Raw genomic sequence first — 26,886 nt, forward strand, 5'->3', positions numbered from 1 at the left:
ACACATTGTAAAGAGAGTGGTCACTTTGGCTGGGCTATTACCAGCAGGAGAGTGAGTTTGTGTGTGTGTGTGGGGGGGGGGGGGCGGAGGGTGAGAAAACCTGGATTTGTGCTGGAAATGGCCCAACTTGATTATCATACACATTGTAAGGAGAGTGATCACTTTAGATAAGCTATTACCAGCAGGAGAGTGGGGTGGGAGGAGGTATTGTTTCATGGTCTCTGTGTATATAATGTCTTCTGCAGTTTCCACAGTATGCATCCGATGAAGTGAGCTGTAGCTCACGAAAGCTTATGCTCAGATAAATTGGTTAGTCTCTAAGGTGCCACAAGTACTCCTTTTCTTTTTGCGAATACAGGCTAACACGGCTGTTACTCTGAAACCAATAAGCTTGTTTCACAGACTGGACTCCTTCCTAGTCTGGGCGTAATCCTTTCAGACCAACGTAGTTTATGGCCTGGGTCCAGCAATCACTCCACCCCCGTAGTTACTGTCCTTTGTTGCAGTTTCTTTCAGGCATCTCTTTGGGGTGAAGAGGCCACTTCTTGAGCCAGCTGAAGACAAAATGGAGGGGTTTCCAGGGCCTTTTATATTCTTTCTCTTTTGGGGGGAAACCCCTTTGTTCTCTTGTGCAAAATCACAGCAAGAAGATGGAGTTTGTAGCCCCTGGGCAAGTCACATGTCCATGAATGATTCAGCTTTTCGCAGGCCGGTGCCATTGTTTACCTGTTAGTTTTCCTGGGAACGTTCAAACTCAGATGTGGATTGGCATCTCCCAAAGTCTGTTGTCAGTTAAGTGTTTCTTGATTGGGCACTTACTGAGAATAGTCCTTTCTCAAGAAGCTGACCAAATGCTTCACTGAGGCTATTTAGAATCAAACACATTGAGATACAAGTGCATATCCAATATTCATAACTTCAAATACAAAAACGATACACACATACAGACAGCATTATCATAACCAGCAAATTACAACCTTTCTATAGACATCTTACGTGACCTCCTTTGTACAAGGTTTGGTGCAACTATAGGACCTTGGTTGCAACAATGATTTATACGGTCACAGTTCATGGCAATAATGTCACACCCATGAAGGAGGGCTTCCTTTGATTTATTGTCAGAGCTATGCTGGTGAAGAGTTCAATAATCCTGACTTTCTGATTTCTCTTTGCAGTCTACTTTATCCTCTGCTTTCAACGCAGACAGAGACTGTAAGTTCTTCCAATGTACTATATGAGTCCATCACGATATATACCCAGCACTTCAGAGACTAGAGATGAGCTTAGTGTCTCAAATAATATGTCTGTACATCACATTTGTTTTACAGCTCCTATCAGGAGCTCAGATAGATTGAGGACAGGAGGGAAGTGCCATTGTACCCTTCTCTCTAGCAGGACTGTACCTTGGAAACTAAAGTACACAGCTAAGGGGCCTGGACTTTACAAAGCACAAGGTCCTCCTGGAGGACAGAACTTATGAGCATCTGTGCTTTCAGGCCTACCAGCCAACCACAACCTCAGTCTGCATTGCTGCCAAGAAACCCCAAACCTGGCCAGATTTCATGGAGACAGATCTGATGCATCCAGAAAGGTTCCTTTGGACAGTGGAGAGAGAGAGAGTCTTGCAGTTCCATCCCGTCCAGAAGCAGCTACTCAGAATATGCTGGGTGATCAGTCATATCTTTATTCTGGTTATTACTGAGAAGGTGGGTAACAAACCAACCAGCCAGTGACTGGTTTACTCTAGAGGTTCCACCTCCCCTGGGTTTGACACTATGGGGCTGGCTACACTAACATTAAGGCCACATCTACACTTGGAGTTAGGGGTATGATTCACAGCTCATGTAGATACTCTCACGGTAGCGCTCATTGAGCTAGCTTGCTAAAAATGGTGTAGCTGCAGTAGCATGAGCAGCAGCGAGTGGTGGCACGGGCTAGCCGCCCCGAGTACGTACCCACTGGTTCTGGGTAGGTTTGTGCACGGGCTTGCCACCCCAAGCAATGATCAGTCATGGCCATTAAAGCTGCCATAGCCCTTTTCTGCAAGGATATGGCTGTAGGTTCTGAAGATTTGGTCAGTATCATATCTGGATAGCTACATTCAGCCTGTTTAAACACCGCTGCAGTTTCAGTGGGATACCATCATCTAGGTTTACTTGCACAGTGGGCTGGATTTGTTGACTTCTTGAGGTCTCTTCCAGCACCGCATTTCTATGATTCTGTGATTCTTCTCTGGAGTCTCAAATCGTTGTATAATGTTGCTGTGCTGTGTCAAACAGTCACCATGCCCATCTCAGCCTGCCCTGCCGTGGTGTCGGAAGTGGTTCCTGCAGTTTGTGAAATGCACTGGGATCCTTTGGGATGAAAGGAGCTATGTTAACGTCAGCGCGTTCTAGCGAGGAGCTTCGTGTCTGAGGCTTCTCCCAAGCCTGGGGAAATGGTGTGCAAGCGCTGACACAAAAGGAAAGGAGAGTTTGGTGATGACCATCCTACATTAGTTCTTCCAAAAGCTGATCTACCACTTGCTAAGTGAGGTTAGGAGTCGCATGGCACCTCTGCTTTTCAGCACCCATGGCACATGTATCGGTGTTACCCAGCTGGGAAACAAGTTGGTCCCGGATGATCCAGACTCATGGAGGTAGTTAAACATCACCTCCCCAGATCTAACTATTAAGACACATCTGCAGGCAAACTCCAGGAACATAATTGTCTGGGGAAATGGCTTCTTCTGGCAATGTGCTGATCTGAAAACCTGGACCAACATCCTGTAGGCTAGCTCTGCCAACAGGGACTGTGACCGCTTTCAAGAGGTAACCAGAACAGTGGAAGCTGTGTGAGCCTGCAGAAGTCCCACTGATGTAGCAGGGTCTCCCTTTTGTATGCTGGCAGATGGGAAACTGCTCTTGACCTTCCTTCAGGAGAAGAGGAATCAGCTCACGCCGTCCAATATGGTAGGAATCTTGAAAGGCATTGCTAGCACTGTCAGGACCTGCCACCACAAAAGGGTCCTGCTTTGAAATATCACTCCAGCTGGCTTCACCCTGTTCACGGAAGTGGGAGGCGAGAACAGAACACTCCAAATCTAGACAAAGCTGTCAAATTTCCACAGTGCTGGTTCCCCCAGAAGAGGACAGAGATTACAGAGCCAGTGATTGTCCACATGAAAACATCAACTCCTTACACCTCCTGGGTGCAGACACCTAAGCCAATATGTCCACGGTCTAGTTGAGTTGGCAAGGGGATGGGAACCAGGAGACTTGGGTTTTACTCTTATCTCTGTCACCGTGTGACCCTTTTGCAAGTCACTTCCTCTCTTTGTGCCTCAGTTTCCTCACTTTACTTTCTGCAAAGTGCTTAGAAATCCATGGAAAAGTGCCATCTAAGTGTGAAATACTATTATTGTGGCATAAACAAATAACCAGACTATTAGGCTAATTTATGATGATATTAAATCCCCCAGAATATCTGACATAGTGGTGATTTATAGGTGAACTCGTATTAATTCATTAGAAATCTATCCAGTTCTTTGTCTCTGGATGTTAATTTCTGTCTCAGTCTTGCTGCACTTCTCTCTACTGCTCCTTTACTCTGCATGTGGCTGGCTTCCAGGTGTGGTTAATTATTGCTCAATGCCAGCAAGCAAAGGAAAAAACTGCAGCCAATGCAAACCAAGAACTTCTCACAAGGAAGTGGTTTCTGCAAAAATAATCACTTAGCGAACACACAAAAATGCAGCAACAGGGGTCAGCAACCTATGGCATGCGTGCCAAAGACGGCACGCGAGCCGATTTTTAATGGCACGCTGCTGCCTGCCGGATCCCAGCCGCCAGCCCCGCTCAGCCCGCCGCCGAACCCAGGCCGGCAGCGGGCTGAGTGGGGCCGGTGGCCGGGACTCCGGCAGGCAGCAGCATGCCATTAAAAATCCTGCCCGCCCCGGCCCGCTCTTCTCCGCCACCCATCCCCCACACCCCCCGCGGGGTCAGGGTGAAGAAGCTTGGTCCTGCCAGCTGCTGCTGTAGGGCAGGCAAGGCCCCCCACCCCCGCCGCTTCCCCCAGCGTGCTGGGTTCCTGCCCCACCTTCTCCTCTCCCTCCCTGCCGCCCATCAGCTGATGGCCCTTGCGAGGGAGGGGGAGAAGCGGAGTCACAGAAAAGGTGGGGACAGGGCCTTGGGAAAGGGGGGTGGAATCAGGGCATATCCCCTCCAGCCCTCTGCCGTGAGCCGCTCTGGGCAGGGGGCTGGGAGCACCCCCATGACCCTAGCCCACACCCCCAGCCCTCTGCCCTGACCTCTACACCCCCCACACCCCAGCCCCCTCCCCTGACCCCTGCACCCCTCCACACTACCAGCCCTCTGCCCTGACCCCTACCCCCCCCACACCAGCCCTCTGCCCTGACCCCTGCACCCCAGTCACATGCATCCAGCCCTCTGCCCTGACCCCTGCACCCCACACACACCCCAGCCTCCTGCCCTGACCCCTGCACCGCTCATGACCCCAGTCCTGACTCCAGCACCCCCCACACATGCCCAGCCCCCCCACACCCCATGCCCTGACTCCTGCACCCCCCCTCACATGCCCCCAGCCTTCTGCCCTGACTCCTGCACCCTCCTCACACGCTCCCTGCCCTGACTCCTGCACCCTTCACATATACCCAGCCCCCCCCCCCCACACCCCATGCCCTGACTCCTGCACCCCCCCTCACATGCCCCCAGCCTTCTGCCCTGACTCCTGCACCCTCCTCACACGCTCCCTGCCCTGACTCCTGCACCCTCCTCACACGCTCCCTGCCCTGACTCCTGCACCCTCCTCACACGCTCCCAGCCCTCTGCCCTGACTCCTGCACCCTTCACATATACCCAGCCCCCCCCCACACCCCATGCCCTGACTCTTGCACCCCCCACATTCCCACCACCACCCTGAGCACCAAAAGGGAGCTCCTGCACACACCCCCCCCCCCCCGCACGTTCCCACCTGCAGCCCTCGCACCAAATGGGAGCTGCCCAGGTAAGCACTCCATACCCAAACCTCCTGCCCCAACCCTGAGCCCCCTCCCTCATTCTAGCTCCTGGCCAGACCCTACACCCCAATCCCCAGCCTGTTCCTTCACCCAAGCCCTGTGCTCAGTGCACTCCACCCTCAGCTCAGTGCATAGAGAGAGGAAGAGAATGGCCTCGAACCAGGGAGAAGGTAGGTACCCACTCTACGCGGGCAGGGCTGGGATCCCAGACCGGCAGTGGGCTGAGTGGAGCCAGTAGCCGGGACCCTGGCTGGCAGGAGCCAGCAGATGGAACCCCAGACCAACAGCAGGTTGAGTGGCAGCGGGCTGAGCCGCTCAGCCACTGCCAGTCTGGGGTCCCAGCCGCCGGCCCCGCTCAGCCTGCTGCCGGCCTAGGTGAACAGAACCCCAGGCTAGCAACGGCTGAGCGGGCCAGTGGCATAAGATCAGCATTTTAATTTAATTTTAAATGAAGCTTCTTAAACATTTTGAAAACCTTGTTTACTTTACATACGACAATAGTTTAGTTATATAATATATAGACTTATAGAGAGAGACCTTCTAAAAAACCGTTAAAATGTATTAATGGCACGCGAAGCCTTCAATTAAAGTGAATAAATGAAGACTTGGCACACCACTTCTGAAAGGTTGCCGACCCCTGGTCTAGTATACTAAAGGAGCTGCTTTAGACTCAATTGAGAGTCTTGTACATGGTATAGAGCTCAAATCACTGAGATCTAAGTATTAGATCTACTTTGGGACAGTGTCTCTATTGCAAGAGAGTGCCCAGTGTGTAGCAGCAGTGAAGCTCACCCCCTAACAGCTAAAATCACTGAGACCTGTCTTAAGTGGGGGGCCCTGAAGACATCTTGGCAAGTGGGTGGCTGGTGGAGAGATGCAGCAAGTGGCCAGCAGGGAGGCTTGCAGAAAAGGCCAGAGCAGAGCCCTGGGGAGGTGTGGCAATCAGCCATTGGGGCAATGAGTGAGTGCCTGAGCTGCAGCATGTGTAAGGTGTCTTCTTACCCCCCTTCCACATAGGGTGAGAGGTGAATTCTGCAGATGAACCGCTGGACTCTGGGGCTGCACTGGCCAACGACAGCAACTGTGAGTGGGGTGCAGAGAAGGGATGGGCACGTTAAAGGGACTTTTGGGTTGCTGAACTTAAGAACCTGAGGGGAAAAGGAAAACTTACTTGGGGGGGTGTTTTTTGCTCATGGTTTATGTTTATGAACCCTAGTTGCAGTGTTTTCCCAAGTTAATGCTGGGTTACTTCCCTCTTTTTATTAAAAGTTTTTGCTACACTCAGACTCTGTGCTTGTGAGAGGGGAAGTATTGTTTCTGAGAGGCGCCCAGGGGGTGGTGCGTAATTGTCCCAGGTTACTGGGTGAGGGCTTGAGCTGGTTTTGTGTTGTATTGTTGAAAAAGAACCCCTAGATACTGAACCCGGCCCTTGTCGCTGCTGGCTCCACCTGGCAGAAGGGTTACAATTGTGATCATCTAGTCTGACCTCCTGTAGAGCAAATGCCAGAGAACTTTCCCCAGAATAATTCCTGTTTGAAGGAGAGCAAATCTTGAGGAAAAACTTCCAATCTTGGTAGGGTTTTTGTTTGCCTAGATCTCTCTTGGTCTTGCATTCCTCTGGTGGTGATAGAGTGACACTTCTAGATACTGCCCACTCCCCACTGATAACCACCCATGGCACCAGGAGTACATGTGACAGAGCACTGGACATTACCAGTACAAAACCACCAAGCCATTCTGTTTTTGCCAGTGATATCCTTCATGGGCAGCTGGCGAACCAGCCGTTGGGGGAGGCTCGCCCCCCCGTCCCCTTCCCTTCTGTCCCCCCTCCCACACAGGAGCCCAGAGCATCCCACACCGTGGCCACCAGCCCCGGGCTGCCTGAGCTCCCCCAGCCCAGGAGTGCCAGGCAGCTGGGTGACGTGGCCACAGAGCCCCCAGCTCCAGGCAGCGCAGTCCCAGCCCCCCGAGCACTGGGTGGGTGATGCCAGCCCGGCCCCAGCCCCAACCAGCCTGGGCCACGGAAGAGCAGGAACTGCAGGAGGTGGGCTGGGGATGGAGTGTGGGCGGGACCACACCAGGCTGTTTTGGGAGGCTGAGCCTCCCCTGGCCTATGATACCCACTGCCCCTGATTTCCTTTCTCTGGCGTGGTGCAGCATCTTTCCTTGAAGGAGTGAGTCCCCCCACCAGTGACAGAGATTATAAAGCCTACAAGATTAAACAAACTGCCCCGAGTGTTTCCTGCAGGTCAAAACACTCTGCTCAAGAAGGTGCATTCCTTTCTTAGCCATGGAACAAACTATGAGAGGGAGCTGTGGAAGAGCCATTCCTGGGATTGGTTCAGGCTAGCCAAAAGCTGTGTCTACACTTACAGCAATGTGTAGAGCACAGGCACTACACGTGCATGTAGCTACACACTGCAGCCACATCCACATTTGTCACTGTGGCATGTAGCTACATGTAGAAGTGAGAGATTCTGATATGGGGGAAGCAGTGGGACATTAGGCTGCTTAAAATATTAGTGTACATGTGAGAGGTATGCTTGGTTGTGTAGAGAACAGTGATAAAAAACATGGATGGTGGATTTGGGGGATCTGGAGATGGTTTACCGCAGTGGGAAGTGTTCTTCCTTGCACCTTCCACCCAACGAGTGTTAAGATTGCATGATCAAAACAGAACATGTTCTGGAAACCACCTTAGTACATCTCTGCATCTTTAACTGAACACTAGGATAAGGTGCAACGCACAGAGACTATCCCAGAAAAATGCAGCTTCTTTCTTGCTAACAACCTGCTCTGACTGCACCTGGGGCAAAAAACGCGACACACGCCGCTTCTGATAATGATACTTTTTTCTGCTTTACGTTATCTTGAATCATTACATCGTCAGTTGTCGTTGCACACAGTACTGAAACGGGACAATATCTTCCTTTTCCTGAGTCCAGTCCTAGTCTCACTGGCATCAGTCAGAGATCTGCCACTGACCTCAGTGGGACCAGGAATTTGCCTCGCTATGTTCACAGTGGTTAGTGTTAGTTTTTGAGAGACACACATGGAAATACAGTGTGTCCTGTTGGCCATCAGACCCATCTGTAATGACTCTTCCCACCCCCCCCCACCCCCGTTCATATATGTGGAGAAAGGGGTTGGGTAAGTTTGTCCATAGGCAGAAGCAGTAATGGGATTTGCTTGTCTGTCTGTCTTTGCTTCAAAGAATGAATGGAGTGCATGGAATGTTGGAATAGTGACTTTTTTCTGTCTACAGCAGAACACCCACTTAGGGACCATTACAGACTGCCCTATAATAGGTATTCTAGAGATCTTGGTGTGGGCTCTTTGGTGGGCATAGGTTCATATTACAGTGGGCCACAGCAACATTCATAGTACCCATGGGATGGGCTATAGACTGGTTGCCATAAAAAAGCAACTTTTAACACAGTGGCATCAGACAGACCCACTTATTTCCAATTCCATGTACAGAGAAACAGTGTATTCCATGTATAGAGAAAAGACCACAGCTACGCTACAGAAACAGTTGGTAAATTGTTGACTTATTTATGGAAACCACTCTTGGCTGTGGAGAAGAGTTGTTTCTCTCTCTCTCTCTCTCTCTCTCTCACTCACATCTCATTGCAGATGTACATTTTTGGAGAATTCACATCTACTATCTCTCTCTCTCTCTCTCTCTGTGTGTGTGTGAGAGAGAGAGAGAGTAGATGTGAGTTCTCCAAAAATGTACCTACATCTGTAATTCAGCATATCCCCTCAACGAAAGTGTACCAACACAATTTCTTTCAGAACCACAGAAACAGAGCAATAATAAATGGTTTATGTGTATTTCCGATATCTTTCTCCACAGGGATGAAGGGAATGCACCTCTTCCTTCTGTTTCAAACACAGATGTGTCTGAATCAGTGTACTTCAGCAGCAAAATACAAGGGGTGAATGCACACAGCAATATCTACAACAATCTTAGAGCCCAGTCCTGACCCAACTAAAGTCAATGGCAGTGCTCCAATTTATGACCACATATGCAGAATCAAACCTTTAGAAAGGAACAACTAATTTCATTTCTCCAAGAAAGAAAGGGGGAGAGATAATTTATGAATTTGAGACAGGAAGAAGAATAGGTAAGAGCCCAGCCTCTTTATATAACCCCAAGGAAGCCAGCATATAAATTGATACCAGCATTAACTGGCATAAGAGTAGGAAAAGTAGAATGGTATAATTCTATACTACGTTGTTGGCTTCTGGTTGCAAGAAGTCCTAGCACTGGCAGGACTAAGCAGCAGGGGGCACCAGTGCCCATCACCATGGTTTGTGGCTTATGAACGTTCACTAGCCAGACCAAGCAATAGAGGGCACCATCTACCCAGAACATTTTTAAATACACTTATGACCCAGCAAACATTATTCACTAGCAGGGAGTAGCATCAGAGGGTGCCAACCACCCATAATATTTAGTCTCCCATCAAATAATAGTCACTAGCTGGACCAAGCATCACCCTCTCATAATTTCATATAGCCGGGTCTCAAACTTTGTTCATGTATGAGCCTCTAATGCTATGTCTACACTACGAAATTAGGTCTAATTTATAGAAGTCGATTTTTTAGAAATTGATTTTATACAGTCGATTGTGTGTGTCCCCACTTAAGATCATTAAGACCATTAAGTCGGCAGAGTGCATCCACAGTACCGAGGCTAGCGTCAACTTCCGGAGCATTGCACTGTGGGTAGATATCCCACAGTTCCCGCAGTCTCAGCCACCCATTGGAATTCTGGGTTGAGATCCCAATGCCTGATGGGGCAAAAAACATTGTCACGGGTGGTTCTGGGCACATGTCATCAGGCCCCTCCCCCTCCGTGAAAGCAACGGCAGACAATCGTCTTGCGCCTTTTTTCCTGGGTTACCCGTGCAGATGCCATACCACAGCAAGCATGGAGCCTGCTCAGCTCACCGTCACCATACATCTCGTGGGTGCTGGCAGACATGGGACTGCATTGCTACACAGCAGCAGCTCATTGCCTTGTGGCAGCAGATGGTGCCTTATGACTGGTAGCCATCCTCGTTGTCTCCTGGGTGCTCTTCGCTGGCCTCGGTGAGGCAGACATGGGTGCTCCTAGCAGATCTCGGTGAGGTCTGTCGGGGCGCCTGGACATAAATGGGAGTGACTCAGGTCATTCTCTTCTTTAAGTTTTGTCTAATGGAGATTCAGTCCTGACTGGAACATTGGCAGAGGGATAGCTCAGTGGTTTGAGCATTAGCCTGCTAAACCCAGGGTTGTGAGTTCAATCCTTGAAGGGGCCATTCTGCCTTAGGCTGATCTCCCAGCCAGCAGCACAGTGAGCACCCAAGAGACGACGATGGCTAGCAGTGGTACTACACTGTCTGCTGCCAGCTCACCCTTGCTCCCTCCCTCTGTGAAAGCAACGGCCAACAATCATTTCGTGCCTTTTTCCGTGCGGGCGCAAAATTGGTCTCAGCATCATCATCCACCCTCTGCTTCCGCTGCCACTCTGCTCTCCTGCAGACGCCATACCACGGCAAGTATGGAGCCTGCTCAGATCACTGCAACAGTTATGACCATTCTAAACACCACCCGCATTATCCAGCAGTATATCCAGAACCTGCAAAAACAGGCAAGTCAGTGACGGCAACATGGTAAGGAGAGTGATGAGGACATGGACACAGACTTCGCTCAAAGTACGGGTCCCGGCAATGTGGACATCATAGTGGCCATGGGGCAGGTTCATGCCATGGAAAGCCAATTCTGGGCCCGGGAAACAAGCACAGACTGGTGGGACTGCATAGTGTTGCAGGTCTGGGATGATTCCCAATGGCTGTGAAACTTTCGCATGCGTAAGTTTCATGGAACTTTGTGACTTGCTTTCCCCTGCCCTGAAGCACCAGAATACCAAGATGAGAGCAGCCCTCACAGTTCACAAGCAAGTGGCAATATCCCTGTGGAAGTTTGCAATGCCAGACAGCTACCAGTCAGTCGGGAATCAATTTAGAGTGGGTAAATTTACTGTGGGGGCTGCTGTGATCCAGGTAGCCAATGCAATCATTGAACTGCTGCTACCAAGGGTAGTGACTCTGGGAAATGTGCAGGTCATAGTGGATGGCTTTGCTGCAATGGGATTCCCTAGCTGTGGTGGGGCCATAGACGGAATTCATATCCCTATCTTGGCACTGGAGCACCAAGGCAGCGAGTACATAAACCGAAAGGGGTACTTTTCAATAGTGTTGCAAGCACTGGTGGATCACAAGGGATGTTTCACCAACATCAACATGGGATGGCCGGGAAAGGTACATGTCACTCGCATCTTCAGGAACTCTGGTCTGTTTCAAACAGCTGCAGCAAGGGACTTTCTTCCCAGACCAGAAAATAACCTTTGGGGATGTTGAAATGCCTGTAGTTATCCTTGGGGACCCAGCCTACCCCTTAATGCCATGGCTCAGGAAGCCATACACAGGCAGCCTGGACAGTAGTCAGGAGCTGTTCAACTACAGGCTGAGCAAGTGCAGAATGGTGGTAGAATGTGCATTTGGACGTTTAAAAGCACGCTGGCGCAGTTTACTGACTTGGTTAGACTTCAGCCAAACCAATATTCCCATTGTTATTACTGCTTGCTGTGCGCTCCACAATATCTGTGAGAGTAAGGGGGAGACGTTTATGGCAGGGTGGGAGATTGAGGCAAATCGCCTGGCCGCTGATTACGCGCAGCCAGACACCAGGGCAGTTAGAAGAGTACAGGAGGGCACGGTGCGCATCGGAGCAGCTTTGAAAACCAGTTTCATGACTGGCCAGGCTACGTGTGAAAGTTCTGTTTGTTTCTCCTTGACGAAAACCCCACCCCTTGGTTCACTCTACTTCCCTGTAAGCTAACCACCCTCCCCTCCCGCCTTGGATCACCGCTTGCAGAGGCAATAAAGTCATTGTGGCTTCAAATTCATGCATTCTTTATTAATTCATCACACAAATAGGGGGATAACTGCCAAGGTAGCCTGGGAGGGGTGGGGGAGGAGGGAAGGACAAGGCCACAGTGCACTTTAAAACGTATTGAATGCCAGCTTTCTGTTGCTTGGGCAGTCCTCTGGGGTGCAGTGGTTGGGTGCCCGGAGGCCCCCCCCATTGTGTTCTTGGGCATCTGGGTGAGGAGGCTATGGAACTTGGGGAGGAGGGGGGTTGGTTACACAGGGGCTGTAGTGGCGGTCTGTGCTCATGCTGCCTTTCCTGCCCCTCAACCATACGCCGGAACATATCAGTTTGATCCTCCAGTAGCCTCAGCATTGACTCCTGCCTTCTGTCAGCAAGCTGACGCCACCTATCATCTTCAACCTGCCACTTATTATCTTCAACCCGCCACCTGTCCTCGCGTTCATATTGTGCTTTCCTGGACTCTAACATTGTCTGCCTCCATACATTCTGCTGGGCTCTTTCAGTGTGGGAGGACTGCATGAGCTCAGAGAACAGTTCATCACGAGTGCATTTTTTTCGCCTTCTAATCTTCACTAGCCTCTGGGACGGAGATGATAGTGTGAGCGTTGAAACATTTGCAGCTGCGGGAGGGGAAAAAAAGGGAGAGTAGTAGTTAAAAAGACACATTTTAGAGAACAATGGGTAGACTCTTTCAGGGTGAACCTTGCTGTTAACATTACATAGCACATGTGCATTCGGTACAAGTTTGCACTTTGCCTTTTATATTGAGGGTCTGCCGGTTTGGTATGAGAGATCACACACACAGGGCCGGCGGGCAACAGAATTCAGCTTGAGCCAGCCATGGTAAACTACAGTCTTTTGGCTTCTTTAACCTTCATAACATGTGGGAATGCTTTCAAACAGCAGCGCCCTCATTTCCCATACCAAACAGCCGTTGGGTTGACCATTTAAAATGGGTTGGCAATTTAAAAGGAGGGGCTGCGATTTTTGGGTTAACGTGCAGCACAAACCCAACTAACCCCCCCCCCCCCACACACACACCCAATTCTCTGGGATGATCACTTCACCCCTCCCCCCACCATGTGGCTAACAGCGGGGAAGATTTCTGTTCAGCCACAGGCAAACAGCCCAGCAGGAACGGCCACCTCTGAATGTCCCCTTACTAAAATTACCCTATTTCAACCAGGTGACCATGAATGATATCACTCTCCTGAGGATAACACAGAGAGATAACGGATGTTGCTTGAATGCCAGCAAACACCGGGACCATACATTGCCATGCCTTGTTATGCAATGACTCCAGACTACATGCTACTGGCCTGGCTTGGTAAAGTGTCCTACCATGGAGGACGGAATAAGGCTGCCCTCCCAAGAAACCTTTTGCAAAGGCTTTGGGAGTACATCCAGGAGAGCTTTATGGAGATGTCCCTGGGGGATTTCCGCTCCATCCCCAGACACATTAACAGACTTTTCCAGTAGCTGTACTGGCCGCAAATTAATCATTAAACACGCTTGCTTTTAAACCATGTATTATATTTACAAAGGTACACTCACCAGAGGTCCCTGGCGGGTTCGGGAGCCCACCTTGGGTGGGTTCAGGGGGTACTGGCTCCAGGTCCAGGGTGAGAAACAATTCCCGGCTCTCAGGGAAAACGGTTTCTCCGCTTGCTTGCTGTGCGCTATCTTCAACCTCCTCCTCCTCCTCATCTTCCTCGTCCCCAAAATGCACATCCCTGTTGCATGATAATCCATTGATGGAGTCAAAGCACAGGGGTGGGGTAGTGGTGGCTGCACCCCCTAGAATGGCATGCAGCGCATCATAGAAGCAGCATGTCTGGGGCTCTGACACCGAGCGGCCATTTGCCTCTCTGGTTTTTTGGTAGGCTTGCCTGAGCTCCTTAAGTTTCATGCGGCACTGCTTGCGGGTCCCTGTTATAGCCTCTGTCCTTCATGCTCTTGGAGATTTTTTCAAATGTTTGGGCATTTCATCTTTTGGAACGGAGTTCTGATAGCACAGATTCATCTCCCCATACAGTGATCAGATCCCGTAACTCCTGTTTGGTCCATGCTGAAGCTCTTTTGCGATGCTAGGACTCCATCATGGTCACCTCTGCTGATGAGATCTGCACTCACCTGCATCTTGCCATGCTGGCCAAACAGGAAATGAGATTCAAAAGTTCGTGGGCCTTTTCCTGTCTACCTGGCCAGTGCATCTGAGTTGAGAGTGCTGTCCAGAGCGGTCACAATGGAGCACTCTGGGATAGCTCCCAGAGGCCAATACTGTCCAATTGCGACCACACTACCCCAAATTCGACCCGGCAAGGTCGATTTCAGCGCTAATTGCCTTGTCGGGGGAGGAGTACAGATATTGATTTTAAGAGCCCTTTAATTCAAAGTAAATGGCTTCATCGTGTGGACGGGTGCAGGGTTAAATCGATCTAATGCTGCTAAATTCGACCTAAACTCGAAGTGTAGACCAGGACTAAGTCTCCAAGGTCTCAAATTCCTTTCATTTGACCTTGTCCATTAAGCTGTTGGAAGGGAAAATATGCCATAAAATGAAAACAATCCAAAGAGGTTTTTAAAAGACACCGTCTTTAGACCTTTCAAAGGATTGTTTAACACCTGCATTATTTTAAAACCTGTAAGAGGCTGGGAATGCATCATGCAACACATCATTGGCTGAGAGTACTGCAGGGATGCTCCTCCGTTGGCCAATTGTAAATGAATCAACCAAAGAACTCTATTGCTGAATTTTAAGGGTTTATTTATGACACAACATTTAGGATTAGAGCTGGGTGACATTTTTAAACTGCAGTTACTATGGTTAAAATGGCCTTTCAAAATCCAGTTTTTGGATAAAACCAGAAAGACAAAAACAAACCTTTTTGGTTTCTCATTTTTCCTCCCCTATATCAATGGCAAATAAAAGTGGGTGAAAGGATGAGGAATGGAAACAAGATTTTAAATTTTTAAAATTTTAAAACAAAAATTTGATAAAAATGTTTGCAAAACATTTCACATACAAGAAAATCTGTTCTCTTGGGAAGCTCTGAAATGAGCATGACTCCGAAATTTTTAAAAAATGTTCAGGATTTTTCTTCATTTATTTGCCAGCGCTACTTAAGATTAAATAAACAGGGCAAAGTTTCAAACGCGGGTGCTTCAAGCTGAGTACCTAAATAAATGTGAGCCAATTTGTTTTCAGAGTCACTAGGCACTGACAAGTCTGGCTGATGTCAGAGAAAACTGGCTATTCAATCCCTCTGAAGCATCTGGCAGTGGGCATTATCAGAGACAGGTGACTGAGCTAGCTGGACCACTGTGTTTGACCCAGTATGGCTGACCTTATGACGTTTACTACACTAGAGGACCATTGTCAGCATAGATTAGGACCAAAATCTAGAAACCTAATAGCAGACACGGCTCGGGGGGGAGAGCTGCAAAGGAGCCATTGTTTTTCCTTTGATGATGGGGCCAGCTGGAGCTGATTTCCAGTCTGGTGTAGCTTACACCAGCCTCAAGGCTTCTTTAAGCTACGCTTGATTGGCTACAATCAACAAGAGACCATACAGTAGCTGAGGGATGCTGGAACATGGTGAGCTCCATCCAGACCTCTGGATGACCCCTGAAGAGGAGGCAATGAAATGAGTGATCTTTTCTTCAGCTGGTGCAGCGTACCGGTAGGAAATGAATTCTACTTGCACCACTGTTTAAAAAATAAACAAATACTCCAAGTGGGAAAATGAGCGAGGGAGGGATGAGACTCAGAAAGGGAGATTTTCAGTGGAGAGAATCAACAAGGGGTGGAAGAGTGGAGGTGACAATCTACAAGAGGGGATGAGAAACGGAAGGGCAGAAACATTAATTAGAAGAGAAACATGCACAGACATACAGAGCTAGAAGAGAAGAATAGTACATGGATGACTGATAAAGTACAGAATTAAAGACACAGTACATTACAATTCATAACATATAAAAACTGCGTTTAAAACATTATTCAGGTTTCAGAGTCAAGCACACACAAACTGATTACATAGAAGACAGCTACATTAAATGAACATTATCTGGAAATGCCAGATTTAGTTGCCTGTGCAACCTTAATTCAGTCCCCTAGTACATATGCATTATGATAGTCTTTATTTCCATGATCACATACTATTTCTTCCACCAGACCCTTGGTTCCGTTAGTACAAAGGATGGACTCACAAGGAGGCCAAATTAAATTGCATGGGCAGCTGTAAATTAGCATTTCCTATCTGTAGGGTGACCAGATGTCCCGATTTGATAGGGACAGTCCCGATTTTTGGGTCTTTTTCTTATATAGGCTCCTATTACCCCCCACCCCCTCCCGATTTTTCACATTTGCTGTCTGGTCACCCTACCTATCTGTAGCATCTTGACTTTCCCCAACGTAAATGGTCTTTTAGTGAAGCTTTTTTGTATGGAACCATTTGTGTGTCCCTCCTTTGAGCTCATGGTGCCGCATTGGACAGTGGCAGACTGCGGGTATGTCTACACAAGAGCTAGAAACCCGCAGCTGGCCTGTGCCAGATGACTCAAGCAATGGGGGCTTGGGCTGCAGGGCTGTTTCATTGCTCTGTAGACTTTTGGGCTTGGGCTGGAGCCAGGCGCTGGGACCCTCCCCCCTCACAGTGTCCTAGAGCCACAGCTCCAGCCCAAGCCTAGATGTCTACATGGCAGTGAAACACCCTGCAGCCTGAGCACTGGTCAGCTGCAGGATTTTCTTTGCTGTGCAAACACAACCTGAGAAGTAAGTGTGAGTACGTGGAGTGCCCGGAGGTTCTGGTGCACAATTGTTAGCAATGTAACTGAACAAAATTTGGCCCAGAGGCAAGTAATTCAGGTACAAACACACACTGGGGCAGCGTATTTGACTTTTTTTTTTCTTCTTCTTTCAAACATCTTAATTTTCTAAAATGCCGGAAATTTGAACCATCTTTTCCAAAATTTCCCAGGAGAAGGCTCTTAAAGCCAAACACTTTTTATATTTTTGGCCTCCCCATAGTTTCCTCCAGCCTCCCCTGGTTTAGCTGGCTGACTCTGGGCTGGGAAGAGCTACTACTAAGCAGCTACTGTGGCTGACCAGGAAACACAAGGCAAGAGGGTGGCTGGCAAGCTGTGGTCGGAGGTAACAGTGGGCCCTCCCAGGCCAGCTAGAGCTGGGGAAACCACAGGTGAGGATGGCCAGGAACTGCACTAGAAGGCTTGAGTCATATTCAGTTCCATGCTAGGGAATAGACCAAGAACTGTGGTGGGCACTGATTTGCAGTTCAGGGGCCAGACTCCCCATTCTGCCGGAGCCGTGCTTGTTGCAGAAAAGGGGTGGGGGGTGAAAGGTGGCCCTAGGCTAACTCTCACAGCTACCAGGCCAATGGGGTATGGGACATAAGCAAGCACACTGAACTCCAGCCATTCTCAGCATAGGGGGCTGTTGCAGCTGAGTGTAAGTTACAGCAACCCTTAGGCTGCTCTGACTTATACCAGAGGTGGTGTAGAGCTGTATTGCTCCTCTACACCCCCTGTCCAGGAAACACCCTTTTACAGGAAGAGTTCCTGGGAGGCCATTTCTGTTGGGGATAGAGCCCTTTTAGGCAGCTGGAGCAGTGTAAAGGTGCCTCAATGGACCAGAGACTCTGGCCACAGCAGGGCAGAATGAGTGCAGCCAAGGCCCTCTGGGGATAACCATTGGTGTAGCTGGGGGAAAAGCCAGCAGCTGAGTCTGGTACAAAACCTTCACAAGACAGGAAGATTTAACACAAAGAGCTGACAGCGTGAAGGCATTTGTTAACCTCTGTATAGTACTGGCAGTGGCTGACGGTCACTCTGCCCTGTAAACTCTGTGTTAATTGGCCTGAGTCCAAGTCCACATATGATTCATGATTAGTGTTGCCTTATCACTGAGAGCAAGTAGATGATACCTGGGGGAAAGAACCCTCCTGGGGCCTACATTTCATGCTGTCAATAAAGCTTTGACCTGGTCATTGTCCATTGCTGGGTCATTATCCAGTGTTGTGGCCAGAAACTTTGTGCGGTTCACTTCCCTCATTCCACCCCAGCAGTTGCCTCTTTAATCATCAAACTCAAACACTTGGGGTGAAGTGACGGGCTAGTATCTGAATTGGGTTTTGTGTTTTAAACTTTTCGTTCTTAGTCACAGTCGCTCCCACAGAGGAATCTAAGCCACAGGAAATAAAGATAAACCGTTTGGAAAGAAGCATTGGTGTTATCCCTCACAAGTGACAGAAAATAAAATGGAATCCTTCCAAGCCTAATTATAACCTAACTTGGGTGCTAGAAACTTTTTTTAAATGGATCCCTGTCCCCTAAAGATCACTATCTGCTGAGATGCCTACAAAGCATTTTACAGTCGTTAGGCAGCAAGTGTGCTGCAACCTCTGCCTATCACGCTGACCAGCTTTGTCTCATTGTTGCCTTGTGGTCACCCGATTGTCTCTTGTCTTATACCAAGACCGTAATCTCTTTGGGGCAGGGACTGTCTTTTGTTCTGTGTTTGTACAGTGCCTAGGGCAATGGAGTTCTGCTCTATGACTGGGGTTCCTAAGTGCTACCATAATACAAAGTAATAGATAATTTAAGCCTTCTGGGGCCTATATTGCCTGTTTGCTTTGGGAGCCATCACTGCACAGGTGTCAGAGTCATTGATCCATCCTTCCTCCATTAGAGCTCTCGTGTTTGTGTCCTGTGCAAGTGGCCTGGGTCCTGGGACAAAGGATGAAAGACCCCAGCCACTTGGCAGTCCTTGGGAAAGGGAAAGAACATTTGAGACAGAAGAAAACATGATAGCTTTGGTGTCACGGTGTACGGAGTGGCTCACAACTAAGCGTGCCAATCTCAGGTCAGACTATCAGAAAACAGGGCACACCCTCCCAGACTGGTGGTATGTGCTATCATTAGATTTCACCAAGCCAGTAAAAAAATGTGTGCTCCTGGACTACTATATTAGTCTCACCATGGAGCCACAGACAGACACCTTAGGCACTCCAGCCAAGCTTATCACCCAGACAAACTGGACTTAATGATATTGGTCACATCAACCAAATATCACACTGTAGCAGCCAGTCACTTACCCCAGGTTAAGGTATATTTCAGATCTCACCAAAAACAACGTGGCAGCCAATCCTTTAGTAAACTAAACTAAAGATTTATTAGATAAGAAAAGAAATGAGAGTTATTGCGGGGTTAAAGCACGTCAAAATATATTACAGATGAATCAGAGTTTGTAAGTCCAATGTAAAGGCAAAGATGTAGTAATCTGTTAGTTTTCCATAAGTCTCTCTGGGCTTCCCAAAATGGCTCTGGGGACCTTTGTCTTGTTTTTGTTATGCCCCTGACCACATCCAAATAGATCAGAGATGCAGAACTTCTTCCAAGTTTCCTTCTTATAGTTAAAAACAGTCTGACAAGAGTTTTTAGCACAGCATGGCTCCATAGACTTCACAATGTTGATCACTCGATGACCCTTGCTTTGAAGTTAACATTCTACTTCCTGTGCATACACAAGTAATTCAGTTACAGTGATTTACATAAACCAATTGCTGGCCATTCAGACACTTGTACATATTAAACAAATTCTCATTCAAATGCTAGCACAGCTTTTGATCTAGGGTTATCTAATCACAGGACATACATAATACATACAGAATCAACAAGTTACAGACAATAGCACCACCGTTAGCTTTCCACTAGTTTTCAAGCATTTAGGGCAAATGCCATGTACATGTAATGTGATACCATCCCCCCTTTGTTCTATTCTGACAGGTGAATCGGCCTGTGCCTTTGATTTGAGCTGGTTCCTGGGTAGGCAGAGTCATATTCTGGAATTAATTTTTTTTTCAAGAAATTTCTCAAGGACTTTTCCTCCCAGAAGGTAATTTTGCCTTCGGAATTCTTTGCTTCAGGTGGCTGACAGATTCCACCATACTGGAATCCAACAAGAAAAGGACTGACAGTTACTTGGATCTCAGTGGGAATGTAAATGGTATTTGGTCCCTCCCTGTAGGATACATATGAATGAATCAGATTGTGTTAAACGAGAACCACCACTACACCCCATTTCCAACCAGAATTTAGTTCATGCCTTGAGTTGGACGCTTTAAGCTTTGGACGGTGCTCCCATGATGGTGGAGCACCCTTTTCCCCAAGCCTCCTGGAAAGAAGAAAATCTGAAGATGCTTCTCCTACAGCCTCTTGCCAGTTTTCTTCTCCCATTTCTTATCTGCCATGGCAGGTCTGCTTCAGATGAGGGGAGACAGTGGGACTCCTATCTCCCCCCAGAACTGGGGATGTGGAAGGTCTGCTGTCCCCATCTGATTCCATGGTGCTGATAGCCAGACACACTCTCTCCCTGCTTTGCTCTCTTCTGACAGCTATTCCACGCTGGGGACAACACCTGCAGGTGACTAGGCACCTAGGCAAAGCCTCTTCTGCAAGAGCCTCCTGCGCTACTTCCTTCATACGTAACAGGGAACTACTGCTCCGGACTGAGGACACCCCCATGAACTCCTTGCTCCCCATTCATGCCACCACTTTGTCTTGCACAGACCTGATCCTACATGAGCAGTGGGGCGGGGAAATTTGGCAGTATTGGTAGGTGTGGCAAGTGCCCCCCAATCCTTGTCCTAAAAGTGGTTGAAATATGGGTTGTGGGCTTCGGGCGGGAGTGGGAATTTCATGCACACTTTGTTGATTTTTTTCTCATTTTTGAGAGAAAGTTTGAAATTTTGATAAATTTTCATTAAAAAAAAGAATCAAGATTTGAAAAATTTCATACAGTTCTACCTTGGCTGCAGAGACTCTGCCATCTAAAGCCTCACAGGTATTCAGCACCATCCTTCAGGAGGGACCCTGCTCACTCACATATAGGAAGACAACAATGAACATACCCTTTCCCCAGCTCCAGCAGTGCTCAGGTGCAAGGTAATGCAGTTCAATAGAAGTTTCAGCATTCAATACTTCAGATACCACTATTGTCAGCAAGAAACAGAGAGGCTTATTGGCAGGACACTAATACAAACACATTGCAAGACCAACAGCTTGGCAAGATAGAAACTCCATTTGCCAGTGCCAGTGACTTGGTGGAATTTAACTAAATCAACACAGATGACCCAGAAAACAACTTGGATGACCCAGAATAGGGGCTGCAAAAAAACAACCAAAAAAAAAACCACGCAACCTTTACTCATCGTGCATTAGCAAGATCTATAAATTGTGAAATTCCATGACTTCCAAAGGGGGGAGTGGAGCAGTAAATACCAGGATCCCAGCATATGAAGTGCTTTGGGAATCTATGGAATAAAAAGCATTATAATTGTAAAATAATCATTAGCACTGTAGTAGGCCCTAAAGGCCCCAATCGAGGCATGCTAGGCACTGTACATACACATAGTAAGAGACTAAGCTCTTTGGTGCAGGCACTCTCTGACAAACAAGACAGACAAGGAAATATTCTCCCTGTTTCACAGAACGGGAACAGAGGTACAGAGAGATTAAGTGACATTCCAAGACATGCAGGGAGCTCTGTGGCAGAACCAATAATTGTATGCAGATCTCCCAAGGCCCAGGCCAAAGATTCACCACAGCTAATGATAGATGGACAATTTTATTTTGCTTTTTATTGCTACCATCAAACAGGTTGGACAGGCCATCACCAAAAACCATGGTGGACATTTAAAAAAATTAACCCAACGGACACAAATTGTATGTTCCTTGTCAGCACTTTATGACTTCAGTGAATCAAAAGTAGCGTGCCCCTGGAGCAAGAACAGCTTAAGAGCTTTAGACAGGATTTAGACAGCTCTAAGCAATATAGCATGTGACATCATTCTCCTGATTCCTGCTAGGAAAGCTCTTAGGATGTGTCTACGGTGTAATAAAACACCCACAGGCTTGCCTGGATCAGCTGACGTGGGCTTGTGAGGCTCAGACTGCATGGCTATCAAACTGCAGTGTAAATGTTCAGGCCCAAGCCCAGGCCTGTATGTCTACACTGCAATTTTATAGCTCCACAGCCCGAGTCAGCTGACACAAGGCAGCCTGCGAGTGTTTTATTGAAGTGTAGACATAACTTTATACTGCACACTAACGGTAAGGAAACAATGTGGAGCCATATAATTTCTCTGAACAGTAATCTAAATGTATTGTCAATAAGAAAAAACCCTAAGAAGAAATATAAGAAAGAAGGGGAAGAAATAAATAAATGTCTAAATCTAAAGCTGTTTATATGGGCCCTGTTACTGAGCATCTCCCAGCTTTTAACATATGTGTTCTCACATCACTCCTGTGATATAGGGATTATCCTCATTTTACAGATGGGAAACTGAGGCACAGAGCGTGCCCTAGTGATTTCCTGATGGTCAGAAGAACTCTGTGGGAGAACAGAACTGAACCTGATCTAGACTAGTGCCCCAACCTTTGGCCCAGCTTTCCTGGAGAGTCACAAGAATCCCAATATCTCAGATCAGTACAAGTTGTCTTCAAGCTCTGAAGTATTGGGGAGGGAGCAGGTTGTGACCCAAAACCCTTTTAACCGCATAAGTTTTCTCCCACTCACCCCCAAGGCAGTAGGTGTGCAGTTATATACCTATCACATTTCCCAAATCTAGATGGTTACTTTGTATTCAATTAAAATATATATTTAAATGATCTAAGACACAGATAAAACTGTAAAAAGCAGCAACATTTGGAAGGAGGAGGAAGCTGCAGAAAGGTAACAGTGAGCCCCAAGATAGAGCAAGGGATTTGTATGGGCAGTGTAGTATGGGGTGATGGGGGAGAGATGCTTATAAGTGGTCTTTCTGTTTAGGAAAAGGGGATTTTGCAAGGATTAAGGAGGAGTGTCTCAGGCCTGTCCAGCAGCTATGGAAGTAATGTAACAATTAGCCAGAGCCATCTGAACTTCTAACATCTTTCACTACCTGAACTAGCTTGACCTGTGGTAAACCAGCATGAACTGATAAACACCAGGATGGCGACATCAGGCTTTCCTTGCAGGAAACAAATATCGACTGATTAAAAAGTGATGATGAATGAAAATAGAGAACAGCCTTTAGTGAACTAAACACACCATCACATGATTAATAAGAGCTGTCTGAATAAGTCACCTAATTATAAAGTTAGACAAATTAAGCAGAGCAGAATCAGACAGTTTTCTGTTTTTTATGTATATTGATTTAGAAAGGCAGTCAGTCGCTCTGCAGGGGCCCAGACTCCACTCTGGATACTCTTACATCGGTTTCCCCAATCTAATATAAATGTAATAATAAATAGTTTACTCACCCCATGATGTTCCCGATAGAACTGTGAAAAAATGATACAAATCTCCTTTCCACTCCCCCCAAACAGTCTTATCCTCACATTCGTGCTAGAAAAACTGGGCCTTGCAGCATGTCTTGAAAGTTAAAGAAAGGCTCTGGGGGCCCAAATCCCAGGGCCAATGGGGCCTCAGAGATGAGGACCTGCCAGCCACACTGTGGCATTTATACCATAGAACAGGGGTGGGCAAACTTTTTGGCCCGAGAGCCACATCGGGGTTCCAAAACTGTATGGAGGGCCGGGTAGGGAAGTCTGTGCCTCCCCAAACAGCTGGCCCCTACCCCCTATCCACCCCCTCCCACTTTCCACCCCCTGACTGCCCCCCTCAGAACCCCTGACCCATCCAACCCCCGCTGCTCCTTGTCCCCTGACCGAGCCCTCCTGGAACCCCCGCCCCTAACCGCCCCCCTGGGACCCCACCCCCTATCCAAACCCCCCTGCTCTCTGTCCCCTGACTGCCCCAACCCCTATCCATACCCCTGCCCCCTGACAGGCTCCCCGGGACTCCCACGCCTATCCAACCCCACTGTTCCCCGTCCTCTGCCCCCATGCCCCAGAACCTCCGCCCCATCCAACCACCCCTGCTCCCTGTCCCCTGACTGCCCCCGGAGTCCCCTGCCCCTTATCCAAGCCCCCGGCCCGGCCCTGGCCTGCTTACCATGCCACTCAGAGCAGCATGTCTGGCAGCTGCGCTGCCCGGCCGGAGCCAGACAAGCTGCCGCGCTGCCCTGCATGAAAGTGCAGCCTCGCCGCCCAGAGCACTGCCCGCGTGGCGCCATGGCTGCGGGGGAGGGGGGACAGCGGGGGAGAGGCCAGAGTCTAGCCTCCCGGGCCAGGGCTCAGGGACCGGGCAGGATGGTCCCGTGGGCCGGATGTGGCCCGCGGGCCATAGTTTGCCCACCTCTGCCATAGAATCACAGAAATGCAGGGCTGGAAGGGCCCTGGAGCGGTCATCAAGTCCAGCCCCATGCACTGAGGCAGGCCAGGTGTACCTGTCAGGGATGGTCTAGGTGTTTGTCTAACCCATTCTTAAAATACTCCAGGGACGGGGATTCCACAACCTCCCTCAGAAGCCAATTCCAGAGCTTAACTATCCTTATAGTTAGAAAGTTTTTCCTAATATCTAAGCTAAATTTCCCTTGCTGCATATTTAGCCCCTTACTTCTTGTCCTACCTTCAGTGGAGGTAGAGAACAATTGGTGCATGTCCTCTTTATAACAGCCCTTAACATGTTTGAAGACCGTTGTCAGATTCCCACTTAGTCTCCAAAGCTAAACATGCCCAGTTTTCCTTCCCTTTCCTCACAAGTCAGGTTTTCGAAACCATTTATCATTTTTGCAGCTCTTCTCTGGACTTTCTCATTTGTGCCGAGTACTGGAGTCCTGGGTCCAGTTTGGAGTGCCACATTTTAAGAAGGATGTGGACAAATCAGAAAGTTTTTCAGCTCAAGAACCTCCATAGATCTCAACTGGGAAGCATGGCTCCCAGATAACTAGGCCTCAAACCATCCAGGACTTTGAAGAGCAAAACCAGCACCTTGACTTCCACGTGGAAACTAGACATTTAGCCCAGATTCTGAAGCACTGATGTAATACCCTTTCGCTATACATGGGTGGGGCTGGTTTGGAAAGGGAGTACATAAAGGAATAAAGAGTGGAAAGGCAAACACAGTTAGTATACAAACAAAGGTTCACAGGAGTTCATTCCTTGCTTGATAATGCCAGATAACGTTTGCTACTCAGGAGTTAATCTTGTTTATCTCGATGAACTGAACTGCTATTTGCCAATTGCCTGTACCCCTTTTTTGCACTGGATTCTGGATTCTGAAATACAAAATATATTCTGTGCTAGAACCCAAAATAATTGCTACACTCTGCAATGGAACCTCTGGGAACAACTGTTTTCCTGGTGGTTTGTCTCTCTGCCTTCTTTTCATCATGGAAATGGGAAGCTGCCACCAGGCCCTGTCACTCTTCCCATCCTAGGAAACCTGCTGCAGCTGACTACTAAGAACTTGCCCCCAAAGTATAGAGAAGATAAGCAGCAAGAGTCCTTCTCAGTTATTTTGTTGTAGGTGGACATAAAATTGAGTCTGATGCAAGCAGAACTGAGACATTTCCAGGGTTCGCACAGTGGCAATCCCAGATAGTTCAACTCATCATATTTCAGGCTTTAAAAAAAATGGTTTTCACAAACATCCTTCATCTTGAATAAATAAACTGTTAATGCTTCTATAATATTTGTATTACAGAAACAACAAGGAGTCCTTTATTTGGGCATAAGCTTTCGTGGGTAAAAAACCCACTTCTTCAGATGCATGGAGTGAAAATTACAGATACAGGCATAAATATATTGGCACATGAAGAGAAGGGAGTTACTAACAATGGCTACCCCTCTGATATTTGTATTACAGGGGATTTTATTCACAGTTAGCCCAGAATACACCCTCTCAGCTTTGCTCCAGAGTCTAAGACCTTATCTACACACAAAGTTGCACCAATTTAACTAGAAGTGGGCTTTTATTTTGAAACTGATTTAAGCTGGTGCAAAACCTGGAAGCTAGAGAGCTATGGAGGGCCAGGGCCCAATTCCCAGTTGCATTCAAGCTGCTTTACACCCCTGGGGTAGCATCAAGGGGCAATAAAGGCAGCACAAACCCTTTGCAGTGCTACAAAGCTGTGAAGCACCCTTAGTATTAATGAGTCAGGCACCTAATGTCTGTGTGCACCCAGCAGCCCTCAGTAAAGGATCCCTTTTGTGTTTATTGGCCATCAGCAAGTTAAGGCTTGAAATTAGATGAAAGTTTCTAGCCCACCAGAGCCCTGGAACAGCCTTCCAAGGGGAGCAGTGGGGGCAAAAAACCTAACTGGCTTCAAGACTGAGCTTGATAAGTTTATGGAGGGGATGGTACAATTGGACTGCTACAATGTCACGTGGCCGATCTGTGACTGCTAGCAGCAAATATCTCCAATGGCCAGCGATGGGATGCTAGATGGGGAGGGGTCTGAGTTACTACAGAGAATTATTTCCCAGGCGACTGGCTGGTGGGTCTTGCCCACGTACTTAGGGTTTAACTGATCATCATATTTGGGGTCAGAAAGGAATTTTCCCCCGGGTCAGATTGGCAGAGACCATGGGGGGTGGGGTTTTGTCTTTCTCTGCAGCATGGGGTACTGCTCACTTGCAGGTTTAAACTCGTGTAAATGGAGGATTCTCTGTAACTTGAAGTCTTTAAACCATGACTTGAGGCCTTCAGTAACTCAGCCAGAGGTTAGGGGTCTATTACAGCAGTGGGTGGGTGAGGTTCTGTGGCCTGCGATGTGCAGTAGGTCAGACTAGATGATCATGATGGTCCCTTCTGGCCTTAAAGTCTATGAGTCTTATTACACTTGAACCTTGTCTTTTCTTCACAGCAAGGAACACTGCATTTCCTAGCTCCTACATCAATAACAATAGTAACGGTTCTGCCAACCATATTGGGTCCTCAGCAACACCTGTGCAAATTCCTTCTTCGTCTAGTTGTGCCTGGTGCAACCCCAGTGCTGTCCATGGATAAGCATGAGTCACTC

The sequence above is a fragment of the Chelonia mydas genome, chromosome 7 (genome assembly GCF_015237465.2).
Source record: "Chelonia mydas isolate rCheMyd1 chromosome 7, rCheMyd1.pri.v2, whole genome shotgun sequence".
NCBI classification, from domain to species: domain Eukaryota; kingdom Metazoa; phylum Chordata; order Testudines; family Cheloniidae; genus Chelonia; species Chelonia mydas.